The sequence below is a fragment of the Strix uralensis genome, chromosome 7 (assembly GCF_047716275.1).
Source record: "Strix uralensis isolate ZFMK-TIS-50842 chromosome 7, bStrUra1, whole genome shotgun sequence".
NCBI classification, from domain to species: Eukaryota; Metazoa; Chordata; class Aves; order Strigiformes; family Strigidae; genus Strix; species Strix uralensis.
The window spans coordinates 42,330,401-42,338,611 of record NC_133978.1 but is presented as its reverse complement, the minus strand read 5'-3'; the positions used below and the strand labels follow the sequence as shown (position 1 = coordinate 42,338,611).

Below are 8,211 nucleotides of genomic sequence, written 5' to 3'. Positions count from 1 at the left end.
CCCCCCCCGCCCCGGCAGGCGCTGGAGGGGCGTGGGACGGTGGGGAAACGGGAAAAGCGAATATTCGGCTGAGGGGGAGGTAAGTTACATCGGCGAGGGAGGGTGGGGGGAGAGTTTTCTGTTCGCGGTTTGGTCAGTTTTTCGGGCAGAACTCAAAAAGCGGTTAAAAGGTTATTGCGCCGCAAAACAAAACCCGGCCAAGTCGCTGTAACTGGTCAGGGGCCGTTCTGCAACCTGGGGGAAGAACCCCAACCATTTACCCCGTTGGAAGGTTTAAAACAGGTCTTTTTATTAAAAGTTTACAATAATTTATGTATTTTACAAATGAATAGAAAGTCTCTTGATATATATCATATGAATCACAATACAAAAATATGTGTAAAATTCTGTAATTGATCGATCCAGCCCTATTTTAGGCCTGTCAATTACTGTTTTGCACTGAACCAAACGTTACGTATTGAGGATGAGGGTGGTAGGATTATATCAGAGAACACAAGTCACGGCACGCCGGCCATTGGAAAGAAAAAACCCCAAAAAAAACGTTTTCTCTGGTTTACATTTTGCATAAGTTTACAACAGTTCCTTTTTATAAAATGTACAACACGTGAGTACTGGGTTTAATCCACATATTCACAATTCGGTTTCCTGAGTCTAAACTAAACCCATTGCTGTGCTGGCGCGCGGGGCGGTGGCATCGGGGGACAAAGGGGCCCATGGGTGCGTTTTCCTCTTCCCGGTCAGGAGTTTTGCTCACAAGCTGTGTAAGGCACTCGGGGATACGCTGAAGGCTACAGATACCACTAGAGCAGGGTATTTTCAGTAATACCACAGTCCTCCGACAGCTTGACCAGGAAGTACCGGCCGGGGACGGGCGGCTGGTGGCCGAGCGGGTCGGGGGCTTTCAGCGCGGGCAGGGAACGTCCCGACGGCCTCGGGGCCGCCGCAGAGACCAAGCCAATGCGCCTGCCTGCCCGCTCCCCTTCCCAGAGCCACCATCGCTCTGTTCCGGTGGTTACTGGAAGGACGTCTGGGGAATTTAGAAAAGGTGCTTCGAGGTGAGACGCTGGCGTGGTTGGACGCTTGCTGAGGGGCAGGCGCTTGCCAGCCGGGGGGCGGGTGGCCGGGGGTCCCTCCCTGGGCTGCTAACCCCACCTTTGCTCTGCTCTTTTCCACTGTCACCGAGGGGCTGCAGGGATGCAGGGAAGAGCCCCGGATTAGGGTAATGCCCCACTCCCCCCCCCCCGCCGTGGTCCTGTGGCTTTGAGACGGTGTTTATAAAAAATGCGCAAGACCCGGAGGGGAGAGGAGAGCAAAAGAGATGGGACACAGCTCGTCTCAGGGACGCAGGGTGGCACCGTCTCCAGAACGGCTCCGTGCCACGGTCAAGGACTCATCGTACAAAACCCCAGTGGGATCGAACGCAAAGGGACTGGGAATTGAGCGAAAACCCTTATGTTGAAATTAAGGAGCACATTTATGCAGATTTCCTGTCTGTGCATTTGTCAGAAAGAAACAGCTTTGAAAACATTCTTTCAGCCACTTTTTTCTTTCCTATGTACATATCTTTTTACATATAAATATTAACACATACATAAGCATAATCCCTTATTTACACATGTACCTGTCCTGTACAGTTAGCTTTTAAATTAAAAAACTCCATGACTAAGAAACTCTAATTAATGGGAAAACGGAACTGAAATTCTAGACACATACCCACAACGTGCAAGAGCATGGCCCGAGTGAACAGCGATGGGATGGCTCCCAGCCCCCTCCAAAGGCCCTCGCGTCGCCGGTCCCAGGCCCCGGCAGCGCCCCGGTATCGGCCCACTCGCCCCCCAGCAGCTCCCAGGGCCGATCCCTGAGCCTCGGGCCTCTCCATTAAGGCGGTTTCAGAGATGCCAGCATACACATTCCCACAGATTTCCAGCCGTTCAATAATGCCCCAGGCTGCAGGCAGCTACCTCCACTATTGTTCCCAGTTCTTCCAAGTAAATAAAATACTTTAAGACAATAAGTATTTAAGTAGAACTCAAAATGGACACATTTTACGCGTGAAATGCAGAAGTAAAAATGTAGCTCGTCGATGTAACCCCAGCATTAGTATCTGTGTCTGGTAGAATTGGAATTTTTTTAAATTACTTTTATAATATAATCGTATGCTGATATCAATATCCATAACCTTTGACTTAAAATGTCATATCACTTCAGTACAAATATAACACTTTCTGAACAATTCATTTTCTTACATTTTTGTAGCTTAGCTCCCTTTGCTGTTCACACTGTCCGCTTTAAAACAGATCATTGATGTACAAGTATCCGGGGAGTCTTTAGAACTTCAGTATCAAGGGATTTTCTTCATAGCTTTATAAACTCAACACAAGTTTGGGAAGCGGTGCAGGTACCTGCAGAATAAAATAAATATGAGGATTAACTAAATTGGACTTCTCTCTCCAACACGCAATTTTTAGTCCCAAGCACTACAATGTTCCCATTTCATGGGGTTTGCCAGATTGTCTTAAGTAGCTCTTAATTCAGTCTACAGTTGGAGTAGGCTTATCCAATTGCTGTTTTTTCTCTAGAAAAAAAAAAAAGATTATTTATTAAATGTTAAATATACAATTTTCTACAGGTTGTACCATACATTATATTATATATTTTTCTTAAGTGATACTCCCCTAATAGTTCTCAGGTAACACTCAGAACACAATGATGGTAGTGATGAGTTTAAAAATTGCCCCGTCTAGCTTGACACAACTTCTGAGGCCGCCTCCCCAGAGCCTGCATCCCTCCCCCGGAGCATCCCGTGGGGCGAGTGGCCTCGGGGACGAGGGAAGCGCTGCCGCTCGCGGCCCCGACAGCGCCAGGGGACGAGCAGCGTGCTGGGACGCTGCCACTGCTGCGGGCGAGTCCGTAAACAGCCACCAGATGGTCTGTTTGAGAATTATTATTTCCACAGAGGGGCACAGGTCATTCTCCTACCAGAAACTAAAGGAAGGAAAGGCTAAGACAAGCCCAGCAAAATTCTGAGCTGACAAAGAGCTGGTGAAGGCTGGCCGAGGCGGCGGTGGCACGTGCCCCCAGGCAGAAACGAATCCCCCCCCCAGTTCCAATCCTGCCCGGCCAGTGTCCCCAGACATTGCCAGGACACTGAGAGCTGCTCAGCTCCGCTGCCAGGCACGGGCACGGCAAAGAGACCACGCAGCAGCCTGAGCTCCTCCAGAGACGGGCCATCCCTGCTGAGAGTTTTGCATCAGTAGAAGGGACGGGGAAAGGAGCTGTGTCTCGGAGAGGACAAGTTAATAACCCGCAAAGCCCAGTTCCACCCAGTTCCACCGGTTCAGGTGAGGAGAGGAGGCCCAGAAGCACCTCATGCCCTTAGGTGGGAAGGGTGGTGCCTTGGGGCTGGCCCAGCCCTTCGCGTCTCTGTTCTTGGGCCATTCCTCACCACTTTCTATTTCACACTCTGCTACCTGACCAATGTCGGGCAGAGGGGAATTTCTAGGGCGATCACACGGAAAGCAGAATAGCTCAGCTGATGACTTGAAAGGAAGAGGAGCCCGTTCCTTATCCCTTCTCCCCCCAAACCTCCTGGCCCTCTTGCACTGTGTGGGGAATGAATTAACCCTTCCCAGCCCGCCCAGCTCAGCCTGCAGTTCACAGAATCACAGAATCATCTCGGTTGGAAAAGCCCTTGAAGCTCCTCCAGTCCAACCATGAACCTCACACTGACCATTCTCAACTCCACCAGATCCCTCAGCGCTGGGTCAACCCGACTCTTCAACCCCTCCAGGGATGGGGACTCCCCCCCTGCCCTGGGCAGCCCATTCCAACGCCCAACAACCCCTTCTGCAAAGAAATACTTCCTAAGAGCCAGTCTGACCCTGCCCTGGCGCAGCTTGAGGCCATTCCCTCTTGGCCTGGCGCTTGTTGCTTGGGTCAAGAGACTCATCCCCCCTCTCTGCACCCTCCTTTCAGGGAGTTGTAGAGGGCCATGAGGTCTCCCCTCAGCCTCCTCTTCTCCAGACTAAACCCCCCCAGTTCCCTCAGCCGCTCCCCATCAGACCTGTGCTCCAGACCCTGCACCAGCTCCGTTGCCCTTCTCTGGACACGCTCGAGTCATTCAATGGCCTTTTTGGAGGGAGGGCCCTGGCAGTCTCGAGACAGGGGCTGCACTGCTCACACGTGGAAAATAACAACCCAATAATTTTAATAAGCAGTTCCTAAAAAGACACGGAACTTGGAGAAATCAAGAGTAAATAACACTGAATTTTAAAGAGGCCACGTTGTTTTATGCCTGAGAACGTCACTCCAAACAGCAGCTGGGCAGGCAGTGCCGGGCAGGGTAAGGAAGTCACAACGAGTTTATGTGAAGGCAAACAGTGGTGCTGGGCACTCACTGAAGATCACGGCTGCTGCCATTTCAAATGTCACTTAAATGCTGTCTGGGGCACTGTCTGGAGGGCTGACGTTTGCTTATTTTAAAAGGAATGCAGTTAGCCTTCTCTCACCATGCAAGCTTGTGCCAAAGAGATTATTTTTTTTTCAGAAAGCTGTAACAATGGGACAAAAGAAGCATTTCAAAAATGGTAATGGATGGAGCTCTAATCTTCGTGCACCTGAGCGTTCACTGCTGGTGAAAAACAGCAGATTCACTGGAATGGAGCAATCCAGAAATGCAATTCATCAAAGGTTATGGACAAAATTTCACATGGAAAAGGAATGATTGCCGCCATTAGCCTGTTATTATTATGCACAGCCTCTCACCCAGGCTGCAAGGGAAGGAGATACAGATATACAGATATATAGATATTTCTTCATTTAGAAATGGTACTAAAGGGATTTGCTGGGAGTTTGTTTAAACACACCACCCTCAGCTGAAAATCCCATTTTGCCCGCTCCCGCCTGTGGCGTGTCCCTGGTAGGCCGCGGGGCGGCTGGCGGGGGGACGCGGGGCTGTCCCCAGGGACGCTCAGCAGATGGGTCCCTGCCCTCGCAGCCAGCCCCGACCCCCGCGGTAGCAGCACCAGTGACCATCTGGCTGCGCGAAGCAGACGCCGTCCGCGGGGGGTGTGCGGCACTTACAATTGCCTGGGGAAACAGGAGAAACCTTCAAGGAATAATAAAACGGCAACCGAAACACGGGTGCAAGTTTAAATTGGCTGAAAACGGGAAATACCATTTGCTCGAGCACCCTAACAATGTGCAGCCAGTGTCACTGGGAGCTTCACGGTGTGCCCCGTGCCGCAGCCAGCAGCCTCGGCGGCTGTCACACAGGGAATCTGGGGACTAAAATAGTCCTTTCTGGCCTGGGGCATCCTGCTTAGGGCTTGATTGCCAGGAATTAGAAGAAGGAATGTGAGTCGGTGGCTTCAGACCCCAGCACCCATCAGCTGAGCGCCCACCGTGAGCCTGGGCTCATCTTGGTGCTGAGCCCAGCCTGGTGCCACGGCAGCAAGGCTGGCGGCCCCCCCTTGGGCACAGCACGGGGGGCAAGGGGCACGAGAGGGGTTTCTAAAGCAGATCGTACCCAAGGGAGAGTCTGCGGGTACGACCCTGAGGCCCTTCACATACCCGGAGCCCAGCTGCCCTCTGCAAGACGTAGCAGGGCTGCTAAACCTGTCCCTGGTCCCATGCTGTGGGACCCCCAGGGACACCGCGGGTGCTGGGCTGGGTCCCCTCACCGGGAAACCACGGGCCTTGGCACTCCCGCCTGAGGGCAAATTCTCTCCTCTCTTCCCACTTATCATCCGTGCTGGGAATAAAAAGGTGGAATTTAATTTTCTTGTGAAGAAAAATGGGCTAGTCTTGGCTTCCTCTTTATGTTCCCCTTCCTCTCCCACTAGATCCACACGCACGAGTAAATTTATGGCATATTCAACCCTGCTTCTCATAAATGCAGATAACCCATGGGTAACTACTGCATGGGAGGGAGGAGGTTGAGAAAGCAGGAAGATGAGAAATCATGAGCAGAATGAAATCTTGAGGGGGTTATTTAACCATTTCAAGTAGGGGAAGAAAAAAAAGTGGCCATTTAGTTCAAATAGGTTCCACAGAATGGTGAACGTTTTATGTTGGGGAAGATGATGCGGTAGGTCCCTGCTGAGGAAGAGGGGACAACCTCTCGGTTTTATTTTCCTTTTTTTTTTTTTTTTCCCCCTTTTTGCCTGGGGAGAAAGAGGAATCTCTCTGCTATTTGCAATGAAATTATGGTGATTTACAGTAGCTAAAGATCAGGCTAATAATAGTTATGGATCTTTCAATACTTACACAAATTACAGCTGCAACCACAGCTTGGAAAAGGTGCACCTTATTTTTTAAGACATTATTTTTTGCTAATACCTGACTGTGCGAGCCAGTGTGGTTGAAGACCACTCATGCAGTTTCCCTAGTTTAATTCTCTACGGAGCGAAAATAAGTCTCTGCAAAAATTCAAAGGTTTCTACAGGAGCATCATCCTGCATAAAGCTAAAAAACCCTTAAGTGCTGTGGGCAAAGCCAGGCTGACTATAAAACCACAGCTCACCCTGCCAGCTGCCAGCCCAGCAGTGAACAGCAGGCAGCAGGACCGACGGCAGCCAAGGCCACACTCAAATGGCTTTTGGGGCGCAAGTATCCATTACCAGCTCCAGGAATCTCAGGAATCAGCAATTAGCCATCTTTTACTGTCGGCTTAATTCGTTACTATATTCTTTACTTTTTTTTTTTTTTTTTTTTGGCACTTAAGTATTGAGAGCAATTTTTGGAAGATATCCCAGTGAAATTGTTTATGGTGTATTTTGCTCCTGACCGTACTGATTTGGAAAATTCTGGGTATTTTCCCCCCTTAAAATAGTCAAATATACCAACCAAAAGAAAATTGTCCAACATTATCCATTTACGTTGATAAAACTCGTGAACACACGCTAGGCAAAAGAACTATTCATGAGCAAAAAAGCATTTCACGTCATAAATATTTATAGGACTGGAATCTGAAACGCTGTTCCGGGGGCCCTGGGCCCCCTGAAGCTTTTCAGATCTTTGGGGGGTTGGGATGAGCCCGGGGCCGCGCAGCGTTGGGGCAGGTGGGGGATTTCAGGCACCCGCTCTCTAATTCGAGCTGCCTGCGCCAAGGCCTGACCTAGATTGGGGCGCCCAGCCTCCGCCCCGCGCCCATCACCCGCCTGGCTGAGACTGGGCTAACGAGGCTAACAGCCAGCACATCTCATTCTTAACCGTTTCTGTTCACTTTTCATCACCGTTTTATGCCATAAACAGGCAAATGTAGGGCAAAGCAGGGTTTCTGGCATCAGCGTCTCAGTAAGTGCAGAGTGCCAGGGGCTCCTGCAGCACAATTAGGCTTCCCCTTCCTTCTTTAATGGAGATGGGAGGAAATCTGGCACAGATACACTATAAACTACCACTACAGGACAAAACAGTGTTGATCCTTTGATGCTTAATAGCAGGGTTTTAAAAGCTGTTTCCTTCCATTACAAGTTATTTATTTGTGATAAAATCTTTTGTAAATAAACTGAATACTATTCATTTTGCACACACACACACATATACATATATGTGCATAGTCTATAGCATTTTCTTTTCATGTTGGATTTTGAAGCGGTGTGTAACAGAATGAGAAGCAGATTTATAATTGAACGTATTTGATGGCTCCTATACCATCCAAAAAGCAGCACAAGACCGCATGGCCTTGGTTCTCGTAGTCCCACCAGGACAGGTGGAATTTATCTATTTTAATCACATGTTGTTTTTAGGATAATGGCTGATTCTGCACTGAAAACTGGTTTGCCCTTTAGAAACCTGGTTTACGTTAATTGCTGGTATCATCCCCTAATTACTGGGGGTATTTCATTTGGGTAAATGGTGCTTATGAGTGAATTTGTAATACATTTACATGTACTTTTCATGTAATTGGTAAATGATGTTAGAACGCTTTTTCAAAAGACAAATCTATTAGAAGACAGTCGTGGTATTGGAAAGTGTGGTACAATAGGTATAATTACATGTTGTGTTATATATAAAATATTAGATAACATCACTTTTTGTTACATACCCAGAAAACATAAATAGCATCGATTTGTTTTCCAACTAAAGAAAAGATTTTAAAATATTTGTCTTCTATATTTGCAATAATGTGGATTTTGAAAGCTTTATAAGTGCTTAACCCTTCCAGGAATCCCTATGGGTAACGTCTAAGCAGTATGTTTACGGCTGGAA

The 8,211-nt window shown here is 48.7% G+C and overlaps 1 protein-coding gene across 12 annotated transcripts in view; it reads right to left on the bottom strand.

Moving 5' to 3' along the window:
- Nucleotides 1–264: 264 nt before the first annotated feature.
- The window catches only part of JAKMIP3 (Janus kinase and microtubule interacting protein 3), a 94,904-nt gene continuing 86,957 nt past the window's right edge, over nucleotides 265–8,211 (bottom strand). For all 12 annotated transcript variants that reach the window (XM_074875573.1, XM_074875572.1, XM_074875580.1 and 9 more), the window contains one exon: nucleotides 265–2,402. The gene's annotated coding sequence lies outside the window, so the exon portion shown is untranslated. The remainder of the gene's footprint in view (nucleotides 2,403–8,211) is intronic.